General features: G+C 39.2%; 1 protein-coding gene across 4 annotated transcripts in view; it reads right to left on the bottom strand.

Moving 5' to 3' along the window:
- The window catches only part of TRIM14 (tripartite motif containing 14), an 823,939-nt gene that overhangs the window by 437,526 nt on the left and 365,906 nt on the right, over positions 1-20,507 (bottom strand). Inside the window, exon 1 of one of the 4 annotated variants that reach the window (XM_044060949.1) lies at positions 16,867-17,024. The exons of the other annotated variants lie outside the window; for them this stretch is intronic. The gene's annotated coding sequence lies outside the window, so the exon portion shown is untranslated. Of the gene's footprint in view, positions 1-16,866; positions 17,025-20,507 lie in introns of those variants that run through there. 4 annotated transcript variants of the gene reach the window in all.

Genomic DNA, 20,507 nt, shown 5'->3' with positions numbered 1-20,507 from the left:
AAGGAATATTGTAGAAAATTATGAAAAGTACATATGATGATTAGAATGCACTTTGGAAATGAGATATTTGGTGTGTGATGTATAAGCAAAAGTATAAACCTATTTTAGAAGTTGAGAGCAAATGAAAAGAATAGTTAATATGGAATATGAAAAAAGAAACTACGAAAACATTAAAAAGAGATAGAAAAAGGTAATGGCGGAACAGAAACAAAAAAGAACTGCATAAAAAATAGAGAGAAAAAGATTTTTAAAAGAAAAAAGGATGAAGTTTTAGCTTTTATAGAGGAAAGAAGTTAAAGCATGAGAAGGGAAGATGGGTGCAATATTAGGCAAATTACGTAATATAAAATGTAAACAGGAAAAATTATGCAGGCTGTTGAAAATTTTGTAAGTAGAATGACTGAAAAAACTATTAGTAGAAAACAATATAAAGTAAAAATTATATCTGGAAGTGTTAAGAAACATTTACAGCATAAAATTAAAAAGGAAGAATTGGAGGTAAGAATTGGAGTAAGAGAGAGAAGGGAGGAATCAGCACTAGAACAATATGGACTAAGTTATAGCCATCATAAAGGAGTGCATGAAGGTGAAAAAAAATATTGTTTTGTTGAAGTACTGAATGAGTGGTTACCGACAGGTATAAAAGTATGAGATATGTGGTGGGGTAATTACGTTTGCATGAAAAATGGTGAAAGATAAAAAATTGAGGCCCTTAATACTAGGAAATCCAGATTATAAATTGTTTATGAAAAATAATGAAAAAAGATGCATAAAAGTACTGGACAAAATTGTAGTGCATGGAAGTTTTTGATGTAAAAAGAAGACAGGTAAAATAAATGCAAGTAATGGTAGAAGAAGTGGTAGATACAATTTTGAATGAAAACAGAGTCAAGACTAAACATGATAAAGCAAAAGCATTTGAAAGGGTGAGCTATGAGGAAATGTAGAAGATAATAAACACAGGGGATTGGGGAGAAATGACAAATCCTGGGTAAAAGTTAAGTAAGTGGATGGATGGGAAGAAAATTAAGAATTAATAGAGGAGTTAAAATAGGATGTCCCTTGAGTGTATGTCTTAGTATTAGTGATAAATGCAATACAAATGTGTACTTGCTGCATTCCAAAACGCAAGATGGGAGATGAAAAGAATTGTAATTTCTATGCGTTTGTCATAATGCTGAAACTAAAGTATAGATGAGTCAGTCTGTGGAAAGGCTTGAATCAATGTTGAAAAAAGATGGATTACAGTTTACAATATTGAAGATTAAGGGAGTTGGTGAAATTAGAAAATAAATGTCATATATCATACAGGAAAATAAATGTGTATAGGGCGTGGATTTGGAAAATATGAGATTATCATAGGACAATGGAGAGAAATTAAAAAGGTATTGGTTTGGTGGGAAAGTTTTTATTTATGTCTTAACAAAAAATAAATATGTTTAATACTTGTATATTAGGAAACTAAAATAGTTTGTGGGGGATTCATGTCAACTTGCTGAAGGCAGTTTTGGTGGATGAAACATGTATATCACAGTTGCCTTCAGAGAACATCTTGAAGTATTTTCCTACCCCAGCACCCCCCCCCCCCATGTGGAGGACAACCCCCATACCCCTGAACTTATATATACCAGCTCCAGGGCCACAAAACTTTGATGTATTTATGTTCACAGAATCTACCTTTTGTGACCTGATGTCCTCCCCATTGGGGGATATATATGTTTCCAGCCAAGATGGAGAAGGAACTGTTAGAGGTAGTTTTCAGTTTTATTTTTGGGGGGGGGGGGTTAAGACTGAGCATAGTTAAAAGACAGATGATATAATACAAGAAAGAGGTTTGAATTTAAAACAAACACTATTATATCTAACATCCCTGCATTTGCTTTGGTAAATAAGGAGTGTAAAACACACAAAAAGCAAAAAAAAAGATGTCAGTGATTCACACATCACACACTGCACCCGCTAAGGACCACAGAAACAGACATACATACACAGAGCTGCTCATGTAACTTAACCAAACTTCAAAGGCCTCTCAGATGCAGTCCTTAGAAACTCTACATGCACAGAAAACAAGATAATTCCAATCACAACATATAAAGCCACATCTCACGGTGTCTTAGCTACCAAGCCCTTAAGGTGAAACACTCCACAACCCAATATTCTGGTCATAGCAGACTCCATTGTGAAACACACAGATGCCCCTCTTACAGGCTGGATAAGGGGAAGGTTACAGTTAGTTGCCTGTCAGGGACCAGGATTCACTAGAGCATGCAAGCACTCAGGTTACTTATGCCTAAGTACTAGTATGACTCAGTCATAGTCCATGTGGGCATTAATGACCTGAGACATACCTCCTTGGACTATACGAAGAGAAATATGATTGAGCTCTCAGAATATGTGTCACAGGCAGGTATGGGCCTAGCACTGAGCAGTATTCTACCATCTCCAAGAATGATGCCACAGTACCAGCAGAAACTTATTAACTTTAACAACTGCTTTAGCTACTGGTGTCATTCTAAATGGGTCCAATACTTCATCTCAAATTTCACCTACCCATCACCCCCATGTCTCCCCCTAGAAATACACTCTACCAGTCTACCACTAATTAACACAAATAACAGGTTGCCACTCCGCTCTCTAAAGAAAAAACACAGATTCAACGGAGCCTGACAATATACCAGATTGCTTCTTAAACATCTTAAATCAGGACTTACTGGCTGTGTCCTGATAGAGTGGAGGACAGCAACAGTCATCCCTCTGCATAAAGGGGGAACATTTATGGACCTGGGAAATTACAGAATCATATGTTTGACTAGTCTAATGTTTAAGACCATGGAAAGAATAATCATGGCCCTGATAAATAGTGACATAGAAAATCTACAAACAATGGACCTGACCCAATTTGGTTTGTCAAGAGCAGGTTATGCCTACTGAATCTGGTGGATTTCTTTGAGAAAGTCACTAAGGCCATGGAGGAGGAACAGTACATACCACCTACCTTCACCTGGCCAGCGCATTTGACACAATAACAAAGTAGAATGCACCATATGGCATATCTGACAGGGCACTTACAACAGCTGGATTGACAGCAGAGATTCCTTACAAAGAAAATACAGGATGTAGACAACATGTCCTATGCAGATAGACTAAAAGCCCTAACTCTTTACCCTGTCTCCTACCAACTAAATTGACCCATGCCTGACATACAAGGCACTCACAAGTCAAGCCCTGATGGAGCTGCTACATGTATGCAAGCCAAACAGCACAAGGGTCACCTGATCTAGGGATCTGAACTTAGTCAGCAACTCAAAAAAAACATGCTAGAGATACAGATACGCGTCTCAGAGATCGCCTCTTCTTTGGGACAGACTTCCTATTCACATTTACCAGAGCCCTTCCCTGGTCCTGTTCAAATGCAATTTGTTTAAATGGATGGGAATCAAATTCACATCTAAGGTGTATGTCCTTAATGGGCAGGGGCAAGCTGTAAGATACTCCGTGCATATGCACACATCCATCCATGCCATCCTCTTGCCCTCAGGGGCCATATATTGGGCAAGATTGGGTTATGTTGGCTAGGCTTGTAAGGGTTTATAAGCCATTAGCCTAGTAATCACCTATGAACCTAAAAAAGAGAGAAACAAAAACATTATGAAAAACTTTTTTTTTTTTGTGAAATATGAAGAGGTATAGAAAATGGAGGGGAGAAAATAGGCAGTGAGCAAGAAAAGGCAGAAGGGAAAGAATATGAAAATAAACTCAAGTTACAGAAGTTAAAATTAATGAAATTGATGGAAAAAGGAAACTTATAATATGGTCATGGAAAAATATTAGCTGATATATCCGTGAAAAAAATTAATGGAAGTGGTAAAGTACGCTGTAAAAAAAGAATTAAATGGTATGAGAGGTTATATGAGAGGGATATTTTCTGTGGAGAATTTTGCTGTATAAATTACCAGTAGAAGGTAATATGAAATACAAAGTAAAAAAGGGAAATGCAATGAAGAAACAGCAAACTTTTTTTTTTTTTTTTGGGGGGGGGGGTGCATTATGGACAAAGTTTGAAAATGAGTATAAATGAGAAGGATTCAGAAATATAAATATGGATATGATAGTGTATGGCATTATAGGAAGTAAATGGGACTGAGAAAAGAGGCAAAATAGAGTTTTAGCAGTATGAATACTGCAGAAAATATGTGATGGATTGTTGTATAACTAAAATACAGAAGATGGAGAGAAAGAGGGAAGGGTAAAAGGTAAATAAATAGGAAATATTGTTACTCTGATGACAATCTGATTCTGACAATATGAAAAGTGTAAATATCATGAATGTGAAACTGAAAGTGTAACTATTTTGACTAAAAAAGTGTAAATAATGTAAAATATATACAGTGTTATTATGTACAAATAAAGTAACTCTGTTCATTTTGCTATGGAATATTTTAAGTATAGCTGATCTGAAGGACTGTATACACAGGAAAGCAGCACACCCTTATGCAGCACTGCAGTGTCAGTACGGAAAACAAAATCCAGTTATCTGATGAGAGACAAAAACACCCTACCTTCCAATCTGCCAGCAACAAAGACAGTTACTTGTTGAACCACTGTCACTGCTGTTTCAACCTAACCATGTTTAGATTCATGGACATACATGCAATAGATGCATTTCCTGACCTTGGCCTAAGGCAGGGGTCTGCAACCTGTGGCTCAGGAGCCGCATGTGTCTCTTCCACCCCTCTGCAGTGGCTCCCTATAGCTTTGAAACATAATGGCCACTCTACCGCACAACACACATGCACACACACTGAGAGTGATCGAGCGATGGACATTAAATATTGCTCTTATAAACTTGCTAGAGTAACACAGTTTCCATGCATTCCACACACAGAGAGCAATCAAGCAATCCCCTGGCAGCAGTAGCATCTCCTGAAAGGTTTCCATACCTCTCAAAGTCTTGCCACAAGAAATCTGGACAGACCCACAAATAAAGGGAACAAAGGAACAAAAACTGGGATGGACTTTAAATATTGCTCTTATAAACTTAGAAACTTGCTAGAATAACATGGTTTCTGTTAACATGCATCACGCAGACAGACAGACAGACACAGTTACCTCTCAACTGTGCAGATTTTTGCAAAATGCCCTGACTTTTGCCTCATATTTTTGATCTGTTTCTCAAAATTGTGATTTTCTGGCAAATCATTGAGGGCTGAAGTCAGAAAAAATAGACATTTGAGTTTCAGACTTCAACCCCCTTAGAAAATTCATGCTAATGCAACATCTGTTACTCTATCAGCTTTCTAAGTTTGTAAGAGCAATATTTAAAAAATGTCCCTATTTTTGGGTTTTTGTGCCCCATTATTTATGGCTTTGTCCAGATTTCTTGTAAGAGGTCGAGAGATATGATACACACAAATACAACGAGAGCGATCGAGCAATCCCAACAAAGGAACAAAATAGGAGCAGAGATTGAATATTGCTCTTATTAACTTATACTAAATATAAAAGAACTAAGTATATATAAAACTTTATATGCTGTGTTATCTTCATTTCAGGGGTCAAATAGGTTTTGTGCCTCTTGATGAATTTTATTTGGTGGGAGAGGGACTAAAATGGCTCTTTTGATAGTGATGGTTGCAGACCCCTGGCCTAAGGCAAATTAGGGAAACTACAAAACATAACTTTAGGCCACAGTGGTGCAGCGGATAGCGCTGTTACCTCACAGCAAGAGGTTCTCCCATTCGATTCTCAGCTGGAGCGCTTTCTGTGTGGTGTCTACATGTCCTCCCCACAGTCAAGTGATGTTTAAAGACATGCAGGTAGGTGCGTGTGTGAATGTGTGTGCATTCTTTGAAGGTTGGGCGTCGGGTTGGCAACTCGGCACTGTAGAATCCACTGCCAATCATAAGTGGACTGGAGTTCCGCTGTGGCGACCCCTAATCGGGAAAAGCCGTAAGACTTTTTTTTACAAAACGTAACTTTAAATCACAAAACCATTCCATCTTAGACCTGCTTATAAGAACCATACAAAACTCAATCATAGGTATAAAAATCCTGCCTCCCAACTTTGGTGACCACTGACCAATCACATTCTACATGAAACCTACTAATAATAATCTCCCTCCATTTTAATTACCTTTAGGTCCACAACTTATAGAATATATCAGGTTTAAACACTGCACATTCCAAAATAACCTATTCCCACAACTTTTCTATGGCTAACCTTAAAAAAAACTAACTTCATCCTTAAAGTTAATGCTGAAACTGCAAAATAAATATTTATTGAAATTCTCTAGTCTGCTTAAAATTAGACAAAACCAGTGAGTGGGCACAGAGGTCAAGTCCCTCTACAAATTAACAGATACAGCATGGTAGCAATGTAAGCATTAGCCTATTCCAGTAAAGAGACAAATTCATTCTACTAAGAAATCTATCTAGAAACCAGCAAGGAGGCACAAAGACAATTATTTTAAACAAATCATTTAAAAACAACCAAAACCATTTCTAGGACCTTGCTAAATGGGTGCTTTCAGCAAAAGACTCACTAAAAAAAAAATTCTTAGGATTTGAAAAAATGATGATTTAAGTTATACAGTTGGCACTGAGACTGAAGTGATTAATGAATATTATGTTTTCACTACTTTAAACTAGATGAGAAGACAACTTTTGGGATCCACAGTTTGTGTATATAAAAAAAATAAAGTTAAAAAAACATGTTTGCGTGCGTGAAGACACAGAATCAACAGACTGGAGCTAAGACTGGCACAGTTAAATTTGGTATGCGTAAATAGAGCCTCTATATTAATATCAAAAAAGGGTAAGATTTTTATGATGGTTGGACCAGACAAGATGGATATCCATTATAAGTATGCCACCAGAGGTGTTTCTTTTTTTTTAGTTGGAAAGACTGAAAAATGACTTGGGAAAAGAATATATCATACAGAGCACAGGGACCTCAAATGTGCCTTGAATAGACAGACTATAATATGACCAGGTTACAAGGGATTATTGTTTTCAGTACTTGAAAAAGTTTTAGTTTATATGAGAGCTGGACAGAGGGAGACTGAATTGGCAACTCAAGTTCAAGGCAAATAAAAATCTATATATAAATAATTCACTTAGTATTATGAGTGTACTTGAAAGCAGCTAAGTAATAGAAGCATAATAGTTCTATTTATTTTTATAGCATTAGCATTTCTATGGATGTGTAATTTTTCATTATATTTTTTCTAATATTCACTATTATTGTATTTATCAGTACAATATTTAAATGTTTGTATGGATTTAGAGTGTCAGTTGGATACATAGTCATGTGATTTAAGTAAATGTTAGTGTGCAATTACAATGGGTCACATCTGATTCTGAAGAAGTCTATGTAATTAAAGACAAAAGCACTCAACCACTCAACTGTGTTCTTCACTGTTATTGTTTTTAAGTCCTACTGTTGATTCCAGTGGCACTTTGTTATTATAACAATTCTAGGACCTTGCTAAATGTGTGCTGTCAACAAAAAGATATACTACAAAAAAGACAAAATAACCACATTCTTAAGCCATCTTTTTCACTAGCATTTTTAAAGGATTCTCAAGTATTTCCCTCAACCATCTTAACAGTTTAAACTGTACTATTCCACCAACTGAACAACTCCCCCCCCCCCCCTCACATACAACTTTTAATTCAACTGAATCTCCACCAAAGACATTAAAGCAATTGACCAAATCTCCAGTAGTGGTCTTCCAGGAACAAAAAGTCTCCTGCCATGGTTTAGAATATTTTTTAATTTTTTTTTAAAGAAAATATTATCCCACCACTGCAACACCTCTATAACCTATGAGTCTCCAAAATGTATTGTCAAACATCTGGAACAGGCCATCAAACATTTCCAAGTTTTGAAAACCAGTAAGCAAACAGTGATTCAGACCTACCTCAATACTGTCATCACAAGGTAAGATTTTTGAAAACTTATTTTCAATTAACTGAATACATTAGAAAATACAGTAGTCTACCTAAGAGCAGCACTCTTAACAGATTGTATGCTATATGATATGGATAATTGCTTCCTTACTGATGTAATATTGATTGATCTCACTAAGGCATCATAGTTGATTATCAATGGTTATCTAACTTATTAATCAAAGCAGGAATAAACTCTGACTCTGACCCTTGGTTCATAAATGCTCCCTTTCTCTCTGTCATGTCCAGTGGATAGCAACAGTCATATCCCTGCACAAGGAAGGGCCATTCACTGACTTTGGTAACTACAGACTTATAAGTCTGACCAGCCTCAAATGTAAGGCCATGGAAAAACGAAAAACTTATCATGGAATTAATCAGTAAGGTCATAGAAAAACTCCACCTGAGTTTGATTTCATCAAAGGCATGTCATTCTTACTTAACCTAGTGGGATGTTTTGAAAAAGTCACCTAAACAATAGGCAAAGGTAACCCAGTGCACAACTCTGACTTAAGTCTGGCTAAAGCTTTTGAAACAATATCCTGCTCAAGCATTGTAGAAAAGCTTACTAAAGTATGAATAAACTCCTATGTTACCTGCTGGATTGCCAACTGGTTCACATATAGGATGCAGGAAGTCAAGATAGGGGAAGCTACCTCCACCAAAGACCAGTAACTAGTGGGATTCCATGCGGTTTGATACTGGGACCACACTGTATTGACTTCTCAGAAGTCTATGAAAACATCAAGTTTCTTTGATTGACCAAATCTGCAAGCTGGAAGCGGTCACTAAATCCCCAAAATACTGCCATCCTACAGGAGATCTTGTCCCAAACAATAACTGGTGCCAGAATCATGGACTAAAGCTAAGTGCCTAAAGATGCATTATTGTATCCTCTGGGGAACTAAGAACCCCAGTAAACCACCATGCTGACAATACACCCCTGAAGGTTGAGCCAGTAGTTAGAAATTTGGAAACATAACTAAATAAACAATGACCTAGCATTCGACTAACGTGTCTACTTTTGTGAGGAAGACCTTCTGCATTGTTCAATTTCTAAGATAAGGGATAGCATCTTGGCCCAGAGATGTCAATGTCCCACTGTATTCAGCCCTTATCAGGCCTGTCACTGAGTTTAATACCTCCTTTTGGACGTACCTGTCCAGACATATGCAACACCTGCAGCACCACAGAGTTTCCTCACAAAGAGAATCCTGAGACTAAGCCAGATGGTTGGATGGACCATCTTTTTCAGACCATCAACAGGTAATCTGTGTCTGGCCTATAAGGCATCCTCAGGCCTAGTACATATGGCCCTACTGCGCATCTGCAAGTCAAATTGTATCAGAAATATCCAATCCAGAAATCTCACCTCTTCTGCAACATAAACAGAACAGTTTGCATAGGCAGGTGCATATCCCAGAAGATACTGGAACACACACCCCATTGATGTAAAACAAAACTAATCCCGTTCCGTATTCAAACACAATTTAGATCAAAGAATGAGAATAAAGACATTTTCCCCTGGACTGCCCTCTGTGCTGTTAAAGGACAGAGGCAGCGTCCAAATGCCCTATCCTGCAGCAGGGTCTCCTTTCAAGACTTAGCGATATGACGCTAGAAAAATTCATTCAGCAATGGGAAGTACAGCAATAAAAGACATGATCAGGGTAACTGGGAACACATGTCCCTAAAGAGCAGTTAGCCTAATATTCACCTATGAACCCACTACATGTAATGGTCCATCCACTCCAAGCAGCATCCATGAGGTGTTTTCGGGTGCAGGCAGGGTGGGGAGAAAATTAGAAAAAAACACTCCTGGCAGTATGATGTGGACTTGGGATGGCTTGATCTCCTCACAATAATTCTGGAGGAGGCCAGGAGGGGTAAGTTGACTCAGCAAAAGAGGAAATGCACCAGGGTCCACTAATGGTCAGCTGCAGGAGACAAGAAAAAAATCTCTGATGCCATCAGTTTTAAATGCTTTGTAAATCAGGGCATCACATGACAATCATACCAGCATGACACCACTTAATGGTACTCCCTACAACAAACAAATTAAATTATTACTATATATTCTGACCCTCACAAATTTTTTGATAGTCATACGAACACCTGATTAAACTCTCTCTCTCTCTCTCTCTCTATATATATATATATATATATATATATATATATATATATATATATATATAATATATATGTGTGCGTGTGTGTATGTATGTATGTATATACATAAACACTGAATGGACACCAGTGACCTTACTTGTTTGTTCAGACAAAGGAGAGAAGCAATCTCTCTTTTGTCCCAAGAAGCAAATAAGGTCACTGGTGAAATCCTCTAAGGCTAACTTCGAGTCCAGATTGGCCACATCCACCAAGGACAATCACAAGGCCTTCTTCACATATGTCCACAGTCTCAAAGGCAATACCCAAATCTGCTCTTAACTGGTAGTCAATAACACCACATACACAAATGCCATAGATATAGCCAACCCACTGGCAGACAGGTTCACTGAAAACTTCAACCCCTTGCCCCCCATCAGTAAAATCAGGACATCCTCAGCACCTGCCCCCTTCCATCACCACCAGGGATCAGGTCTTTAATGCCTTTTCAAAGGCAAAAAATACAGTCTCCATGGGACCCGATAACAGCCCTGGCTATATCCAACATGAACTCAGGCATGACTTCTCAGCTCCATTAGACACCCTATTCAACCAAAGCCTGAGCACTGGCTTCATCCTAGCTGAATGGAGGGCAGCCACTGTCATCCCTCTACACAAAAGTGGAGCATCCACTGACCCAGGCAGTTATAGGCCCATCAGGCTTACTAGCCTGATCTGCAAGGCCATGGAATGCAATATCATGGACCTTATAAACAAGGACTCTGGCAACCTCCAAATGCTTGAACCCACACAATTTGGTTTTGTCAGTGGGAGATCATGCCTGTTAAACTTAGTTGATTTCTTTGAAACAGTCAAAAGCCATGGACGAGGGGAAGACAGTGCAGACCGCCTACCTTGACCTAGCCAAAGCCATTCACACTATTTCCCACTCAGCCATAATAAATCAACTCTTCCAGCAAGGCATCAACCCGTATGTTACCAGATGGGTAGCTAACTGGCTCACTGATAGAACCCACTCAGCCAAAGTAGGGTAAGCTACCTCTAGTAACGAGTGGTGTACCCAAAGGATCGATCTTGAGGCTCCTACTGTTTTGGATATACTTTTCTGAGGTGCAAGCCAAAACCAGTGGTCTGTGGCTTACCAGGTTTGCAGATGACTGCAAGCTGGGCCCAGTCTTAAATTCCCCTAGTGATGTAAACTTCCTCCAAGAGATGCCTTACCCAAACTAATCACTGGTGCCAGAAGCATGGCCTCAAGCTGAATGCCAAGAAATGCATTATCCCCTTTGGAGGAAAATATCATCCCCACTAATTATGACATTAATAACAATGTACTAAGCATGCAATCAGTTGTGAGGGACTTGGGCATCCAGGTTGATAGCAACCTGACTTTTGACCACCACATTGCCTCCTTTGTACAGAAGGCTTTTTACATGGCCCACCTCATAAATAAGGGTATTTCATCCAGGAACAAGGAGGTCATAACATCCCTGTACTCCTCCCTTATCAGACCCATTATAGAGTACAATGCCTCCTTCGGCATGTACCTTGCCAAGCACATGCAGCAGTTGGAGAGACCACAGAGGTTCCTGACCAGGAAAATCCAGGGTCTCACACAGCTGTCCTATACATATAGGCTAAAAGCCCTGTCCCTTTACTCAGTCTCATACAGACTGCTCAGAGGAGACCTGTGTCTGGCACACAAGGCCATTTTAGACCCAGCCTTGATGGAGTTGCTGCATATCTGTAAGACAAACTCCACTCATGCAACCTGCACACAAGGCCTTAACCTGGTCTGTGACATTACTAGACCTTGTTGGAAGGATAGATTTGTGTCCCAAAGACTCCCCCATCTGTGGAATAAACTCCCTCTCCATGTCAAGCAGAGCACCTTGCTAGCCGTCTTTAAGAAAAACCTGGATGACTGGATGGGAAACAAAAAATACACCCCTGGGATCCCACCTGTGTCCCTGCTGGACAGAGGAAACAGGTGCTGACTGAGGGAACATGGGCAAAATTCTTAGCTAGGCTTGTATGGGCTTCTGTGCCAATAGCCTAGTATCATACTATGAACTTATAAAATTTGGTCAACTAAACAGGTGGTCAACAGGTATGTGAGATCACACAATTCGAGGTTGGAAAATATTCCATTTCCCCAAAATTATGTGACTTTGAAGTTTTATATATATATATATATATATATATATATATATATATAAAAAATTAACACAGGGTGAGTAGGGTGCAGGTTGTTGCTTGGCACAAGCATAATTTCATATGACGTCTGCATTGTTCACATTTTGGACATCAACAAATGAGTATTTTGATAACAGTCAGCACACCCATATATGTGTGTGTGTGTGTGTGTGTGTGTGTGTGTGTGTGTGTGTGTGTGTGTGTGTGTGTGTACGCATGTGTATGTATGTATATTGTTCCCCTGAATTTTGTCAAACATCCATTTTTTTTGACAAACACAGGACATGTTGTTCAATTTTGATTGTATGGATAGCCAAGCAATGCAAATGCTAAAGACATGCTTTGTTGAGGTAAGTGACTGGGGTTGGCAGGGATGAGAGTTTTTGTGCATGTGTTTGTGAGTTAAGGTTAGGTCGGGGATGGGTTAGAGATAGGTGGAATATGCTTGTGCGAGTATTTTAGGATTAGGCCATGGTTAGCTAAGGGAATAGATGTAGTGGTGTTAGTATGCATTTGTGCATGCAAGTGTGTCTTGTGCAGGGGTCAGCGTTAGGGTTTGCACCCATTACTAAGGCAGTGTTGAGGGCAGAGCCCCCTGCCCTCCTCAGTAATGGGTTCTAACCCTATCCTTAACACTGCCCCTTTCCCCAACCATAAACTTACACCTTCCCTTAATAAAAAAACTTTCCCATAACACTGCCAATATACAGACAAATTTGAGGCTAGTGTTATTGGAGGGTTTACTGTTAATACGTGGAGAAGAAATAGTTTCCCCTTCTCAATATTTTTTAATGTATTTTTTATATTCAATACTCTGTATTCAAAGATTTTTTGCTCGTGTTTTGAGTTTGACATTAAATATGTTCAATCATATCGTGTTTCCGGTTTCGTGAAAGTGCATTTCTCCGAAAATGCATTTTCACGAACGTGCACTACACCGAACAGCATTCCTGGTGCAGGTACGTGTTCCTTAACTGATGTACAGGAGGGGAGGTTGATGTTGTAGATCATGGTACAGTAAGGATTAAGGAATATTCCCTCTTCCTCACTGTAGTGCGATCATGGAGTTGGTATATATTATTAGCGGGGGTGTCGGGGGTGCAGGGGGGTTTGCCCCCCTGCATTAGTGAGTTTAGTGTGTCTTTTTTATTGGTTTGTGTAGTGTACTTTCGCGAAAGTGCATTTTCGGAGAAATGCACTTTCATGAAAGTAAGTTTTGCTAAAGTGTGTGTGTGTGTGTGTATATATATATATATATATATATATATATATATATATATATATATATATATTTACACACATGGAAGTATAACCTTCTGGCGAAACAGCAATTAGGTGATCCTAGAATGAGCAAACCAAAATACTAAGCTACAAAAGATAGGGGGGAGAAAGCAATACAATGTTTTTTGCACGGGGGCAACTCATCTGCTCCCCTAACCCCCTCTGTTAATTATATATATTAACTCAAGATCACACTGCAGTGAGGAAAAGGGCATGTTCCAGAATCCCCACTGTACCGCAATCTTCTACTGGTAAAAATGGTAAATTCCCGTCAGCTGAACCAAAGCGGTGGATGTTTGGGAACATTTCCATTAACAGTTAGTGAGGAACTTGAATTTACTAGCTACATAACAAAGCATCAGTTTTGAATTACTCTGGTATAATAGCCTGCAACATCTAGACAAAAAATAAATTCTTCAGGTGGAGATTCAGCAGGGAGGTAAGATCATCAAGAAAGTAAGCAGGAGCTTGTCTGAAAGCCTAGAGATGCGGATATGACAACACGGCAATGACCCACCATAGAGTTGTACCTTGTAGGAGTACATTTCCTACAAGCTGGAATCTGGGTCTGGGAGAGGCTTGCAGCCTTGGACATCGATTGTATTTGTACCTGGTAGGAGTACCTGCTCTACAGTGTTAGAATCTGACCCTGGGAGAAGCCTGCAGCCTTAAACGTTGATTTTAAGTGCAACCCTTTGCTGCAAGAGCTTCATAGACTGTTTATATGTACTAAAGAAAACCTTGAAGATATAAGCCAAGTGAGCGGGTGTTTTTTCACTTCCCTTATGGATGTACAAAATAAAACTTTTTTAATAAATGCTGCCTCCAGTGCTTCCATGGGCTTAAAATACATACAGATATGCACACATACATACATGTATAAAACACATATATGTAAAATAATTGTTGCTGCAAATCCACAAGCATCAAAAAAAACAAAATACGGACACTAAAGTATGCAAGTTCCAAGACATGTACCGCCTCCCACCCATAACCTTAATACTTAAATATACCAACGCCAAGATCACAAAATATGAGGGACAGGAATATTCCCAAACCATGTTATTACAGTGGTCTTGCACAGTGCACTGTCAATCACCTGATCTGTCATCCATATGGGACTGGTATATTTTATTTATATATGCACACTTATATAGAGAAAGAGAGGGAGATATACACACACACATATACACACACACACACACACACACACACACACACACACACACACACACACACACACACACACACAGATATAGATATATATGTGTGTGTAGAGGTCTACAATGAGAAAGAACATTCATCTCAAAAGCTTTTTTTCTGTTAAACAGTTGGATTTTTACACATTTTTTGAGTGGTTTGTATGCTTTCATGTCTGTTTTCTTGATCATTTTGCTGTGGAAGTAGCATTTTGGTCATTTTATCCATTTGTTTTGGATATAGTGACCTGAATAGCCTGAATAATCAGCAGCTTTGTATGACAGTTAGGCAGTAGCAACAACAGTAAACATCTCAGCAATGTCACAGGTAAACAGTGTGAAAAACAGGAAGTAAATCCAGTTTCCAGATAATAAAGAAATGTCTGAGTTAATGTTGTAATTGCAGTTCAGAAGTCCTATAGTATACAAGGAACCAGCTTAAGAAAATCTGATCAAGGATAACGTTTCAGAATACTTTTTTAGACAAGCAAAAATTATATCTGCTAAATCTTTAAAGACATCATGAGTAAGGTGGGTCTTTTTAATCCTTGCTGCAACTTGCAGAATTCAGAAAGATCTGTAATTTGACCGTGCTGCACAATTTAACATAGCAGATTTAGAATGGTATGTCCTGATGTTACTTTGATATACAGAAGCTGGCATGGCGCCATCATACCATGAGAACATGGCCGCAGCTGTAGCAACAGTGGCTGTACTATGTATAGTCACATGATGAAGACATGAAGCACAGTACAGTGGCATGTCTGATGCTGTGTGTTTCCACAGGTTCAACGAAGTGTCACATAACTAATACAGGCAGCGCGACCAGGCTACACAGAGCTGGCAACACAAAGTGTGAATTCATTTCATCACTGAAACTGGGAGGAACTGAGGAGACAAGACAGCTGGGACAGAAGTATAAGAAAGAAGAGGAAAATACACAAGTGCAGCTGGAAGGTCAGATGGGAAGGAAGAAGATGGACATGTTTTTTTAAGAAGGTAGGAATGGAAATGCAAGGACCACGTGTGAGAAGTAAGACGTGAACAGGGAAGGGAACAGAAGCAGGCAGACAATCATAAAATGAAGCAAGTAACAAAAAGTGATGGGGAGGGCTGAATAACAAGAGAGAGCAAGGGGAGTGAAGAACAAGTAATAGTAATGCCATGATAGGGGGTGAAGCGGGGAGAACTGTGGTAGTCTATCAGCCCAGCCCACAAGAGAAAATGGGCAGAAGTCATTCACCTGGGTGCCTGAAATGCAGCACATTAGTACACATGTATGAGAAAAGTACCCTTAATATAAATAGTAGATAACCACCTACTCCTTTACCTGGAAAGCCTGTCCAATCTCCTCTAGCAGATATCCTGAATAAATGACATCCCATCTAGTGCCCAAAGGCATAAAAATGATAGTACAGATGTATTAACACAAGTTCTAACATAAGACAATAACAGAAAGTTACATTTGGAACAATGCACCACAAAACTGTGACAAAATGTATACAAAAAAAATGCTGACTCTCCTTGTATTATATCTGCCTCCCACTGATTGAGAAGGGTGGGATGGTACCTCCACAGGTCACTCTGTGCCTACACTGACTATTAGAGTGTCAGAGTGGCATCACTTGCTGCCCCGGGCAACTGGTCCCAGGCATCAGTCTTGCACACAGAGCCAACACAGACCCCCAGAAGGCACTTCCTGTATTACCTATACAGAAAAGAGAGACAGATTTGTATTCTCTCTGTAGCACCAGGCAGCAGCCCTGGTAAAACCAGTGTCTGAAGAGGACTATTCAGGTCAGAATAAGATAGCCCAAAGCACATGGCCAGGGTACCACATGATGCAGTGTCAGACAGCAAAAGTCTAGGATGTAACAATAATCCACAAACAAAGCTCAGCAAAAGGAAACACCAACAAATAATCCAGAAAAACTTTAATGAACCTGATGATCTTTATAAAAATCATTTAAAATAAATGTACAAATCTGAATTTTCCCTGTTCTGATACTGTCAGATGGTATGTATAAGACAATCTTACTTTAAAGGTAAGTGACTAATAAATAATCAGACAACAAAGGTATATGATGTAACAATAATCCACAAAATAACTTACCAACACATCCAAAAGCTCAACAAAAGGAAACACCAACAAATAGCCTAGAAAAGTTTTACTAAACCTCTGAAACCTCACATTTGCATTAATCCAGTTCCAAGCAACAGCCTTCCCCACCACATTTGCTGCTTACATAAACTTCCTTTGACCTTAACAAAACATCATTTCCTGCTAAGGTGAAAAAGAATCAGTGGTTTGAAAATATTTAACTTTTTAAATACCAGTGGTAATAAAGCATTTTCATTTAACCATGAAACTGCTAATTATATATAGTATGTACTACTTCTCAATTTAGAAAAGAAACATCCCTTTGAAAATAACTGCACACATCAATTTGTTTTAACCAGATAACATACTGACATTTAGTGGACTATATTGAAAACTACATATTTTAGCTTTATAAACAATCATTTAAGATTGGTTTGAGCAGAGCTCCCAAGTAAATAATCTATTGTCTGTTCTTAGCCACGGTGGTGCAGCGGTTAGCATTGTCACCGCACAGAAAGAGGTTCTTTGGTTTGATCCTTGGCTGGGGTGCCTTCTGTGTGGAGTCTGTATGTCCTCCCTGTGGTTGTGTGGGTTTGCTCTGGTTTCATCGCTTTAGTGGATTGGACACTCTAAACTGGACCTAGGGGTGAGTGCATGTGTGTGTGTGCCTTCTGTGGAAGGTTGGGTGCTGGGCTGGCAACTCGACACTGTAAAACTCCACTGCCAATCATGAGTCGACAAGGTGATCTGCTGTGGCGACCCCTTACCAGGAAAAGCCAGAAGAAGAGTTAGCTGTGTTTTCCAAGCTTTCTGTTTATTAATAATACTCTTGATCCCTAAAAGTATAAATGATGTAGTTTTGTGATGGATAACATGTCTATATGGTGTATTTGTCTCATTACATCTCTGTATTTCTCTTAAACGTTCAGAAATCCTTGCATTAAATTTGATGTTTTCCCAATGTAGAAGACAGATCATAAACATAACATTAAATATACTGCTCTTTCACTTCTACAGTTGGCAGACATACTTATTTTATATATCTTGCATGTATTAGTGGACACAAACTGTTTACTGTTAATAATCAATTTACAGAGTGAATGGTATCCATGTGACTTGCACCCTACAACCTGTTTACCATCCAAGGGAAAACATACAGCTTGCCACAGAAATGAATTCTTTTAGTGTGTTTCAAGACTCCTGACCCAGGAGAAGGAAGCAGTACTTTGATTCTTCATACAAAATATGATATTTAGTGATAGTTTTGGTTAAGTAAGTACAGCAGAAGCCAACATGCATTCCTTTGTACCATTGTTTTGGTGCTGTAATCATTACTAAATGTTATAATATACTACACTTCTTAATTTGGTCATATACTTTGCAAAAGCAATTTTTTTGTCTAGGTAAGAAGTAAAGCATCCTGCTATAGGATTTATTGTGCACAAGCACGCCACCTCAAGCTCTCTTGGCCCACCTCCAGTATGGCAATGGATATAATCAGCCATCACTGAAAGGGACCCCCTCATTAGATCCCTTCATTATAATAATAGTCAGATGAAGCCTGCTCCATAGGTATGACCAACAGAGGCTAAAATGGTTGTGAAGCACTTACTGGACATGTTTGTAGAGTAGTGATGGATGGACTAAAAGGTGATCGCAATATCGTCATCCATGCCAAAGCTGTAGTAACAGACACAAACTACTCTACACAGTCATAACATGCATGACTGGCACAACTAATGCTCCTGCCATAAGCAGGTGCTCTTCTCCTTGTGCTTTATGTTTCTTACATCTGAGTCATTGCATGTGATAATACTGACTAAAAGAAAAGTAGATTTGCATAATAAAAGTCAGTTATATTTAAAGTAAGGTTGTCTTATGCAGACCATCACCATATCAGAACAGGAATCATTCAGATTTATGCATATATTTTTAATAATCTTTGTAAGGGTTATCAGGAATGTGCAGTCTGTGATGATAAACACTAAACATTCTTAGTTATACTTTAAAGTGCGCATTGCTTTCTGCTTTGGACTAACCCTTAGATTTACAAGCATGGCAACCACTAATGTACTGAGTTTATCTTTTTGGCACAATGCTGCTCTCAGCTCATTAATGATTAACAATGGATGAAAGCCGTATGATAACAGCTGCTAACTGAGAAACCTACTCACAGCCCGAGCAGAGCCTGCTGTGGCGGGGGGGGGGGGGTCCCAGTGGTATTTGAAGAATGTGACAATTAGCTTGCGTACCCATGTTGATGTGGCTCAGAGTTTTTATGCACACACAAAAGAGGATAGCGAGACAAGGAAATGAACCTGAAAGAGCTCACTGCACTTTTTAATTCTATTTATGACCAGATTAAAGGGTTGAAATGGGAGTATAGGGTACAATAGAAAATGGGAAAGCAAGCGGAGGAAATGAATAAGGAAGGATTATTGTGGGACGGCTGCCATTTTCTATATAAAAAGTTAAGTGGGAAAGGAAATAGGAACGTGAAAGGAATGATAAGAATGGTAAGCTAGTAAGCAGGGCATTAACACACACACAGACGGCAGGCAAGACTGACATGGAAGATGCTGGCACACTGATGGAGGGGGGAGCAGTGGATTAGGAGACATCAGACAGTGAGAAGACTATGGTGAAGCAGAGGAGTGAATAACACAAAAGGAAGGGCAATGGCACAAAACTGCCCATGTGCTACTCAGTGGGAGGCTAGTCACCACCTTGGACACCCTCACCACATGTACCTGGAGTTGATGGAGGGCTCTGCAGTAGGCAAGAACGTGACTTAGCGAGCTTCAGAAGAAGCTGCTTTAAGCGGCTGATGTGGACATCAAGATGCTGGTCCACTATCTCCTCTACTACCTCAGCAAGCTACCATTGAGTGACATATTGCCCACTTTTTCTTGCAGAAATACCAGTGGGAATAACAGCTTTCCTGCCCAGTGAAGCCTCAATAACACAAATACCCTCCAAGAAGGCCTGACGCAGACAAATAACTGGTATCAGAGTCACGGGCTAAAATTAATTCCCAAGAAATGCATAATAGTATACTTTGGGAAGACAGCTATCCCTGGAAACTACCTCATTGACAATATACACCTAAGAGTAGACCCAGTGGTCAGGGATTTGGGAATGCATGTAAAAAACAACTTGATGTTTGTTCATCATGTTTGTACAGTGGTAAGGAAAATCATTCTATTTGGCATAACTTATAAACAAGGGTATGGCATTTAGGTCAAATGATGCTATTACTTCACTGTACTCGGCCCTTATTGGACCATTCACTGAGTACCATCCCCCTTTGGTATGTACCTGACCAGGCATATACAGCAACTGGTTCCTCACAGCAAGAATACAGGGCATACACAACATGTCCTACATGGACCACTTCAAAGCCCTGTTCCTGTATTTGGAATCCTACAGTTTGCTGATAGGTGTCTATGCCTGGCTTATAGAGCATCCTCTGATCCCTCTCTGATGGTTCTGTTGAATATCATTAAAACATATAGCATCAGGACTATTCAATCTAGTGACATAAACCTCACCTGCAACATAAATAAGACATGCTGGAGGGATAAGGATCTGATTCAGAGATTACCCTTTCTTTGTCACAGGGTTCCCATCCATGTCAAGCAGAGCTCATCCCT

This window comes from Protopterus annectens, chromosome 2.part0 (genome assembly GCF_019279795.1).
Source record: "Protopterus annectens isolate FY-2018-M chromosome 2.part0, PAN1.0, whole genome shotgun sequence".
Taxonomy (NCBI): Eukaryota; Metazoa; Chordata; order Ceratodontiformes; family Protopteridae; genus Protopterus; species Protopterus annectens.
Note: the sequence above shows the minus strand (reverse complement) of the source record. Positions and strands in the feature narration are given on the sequence as shown.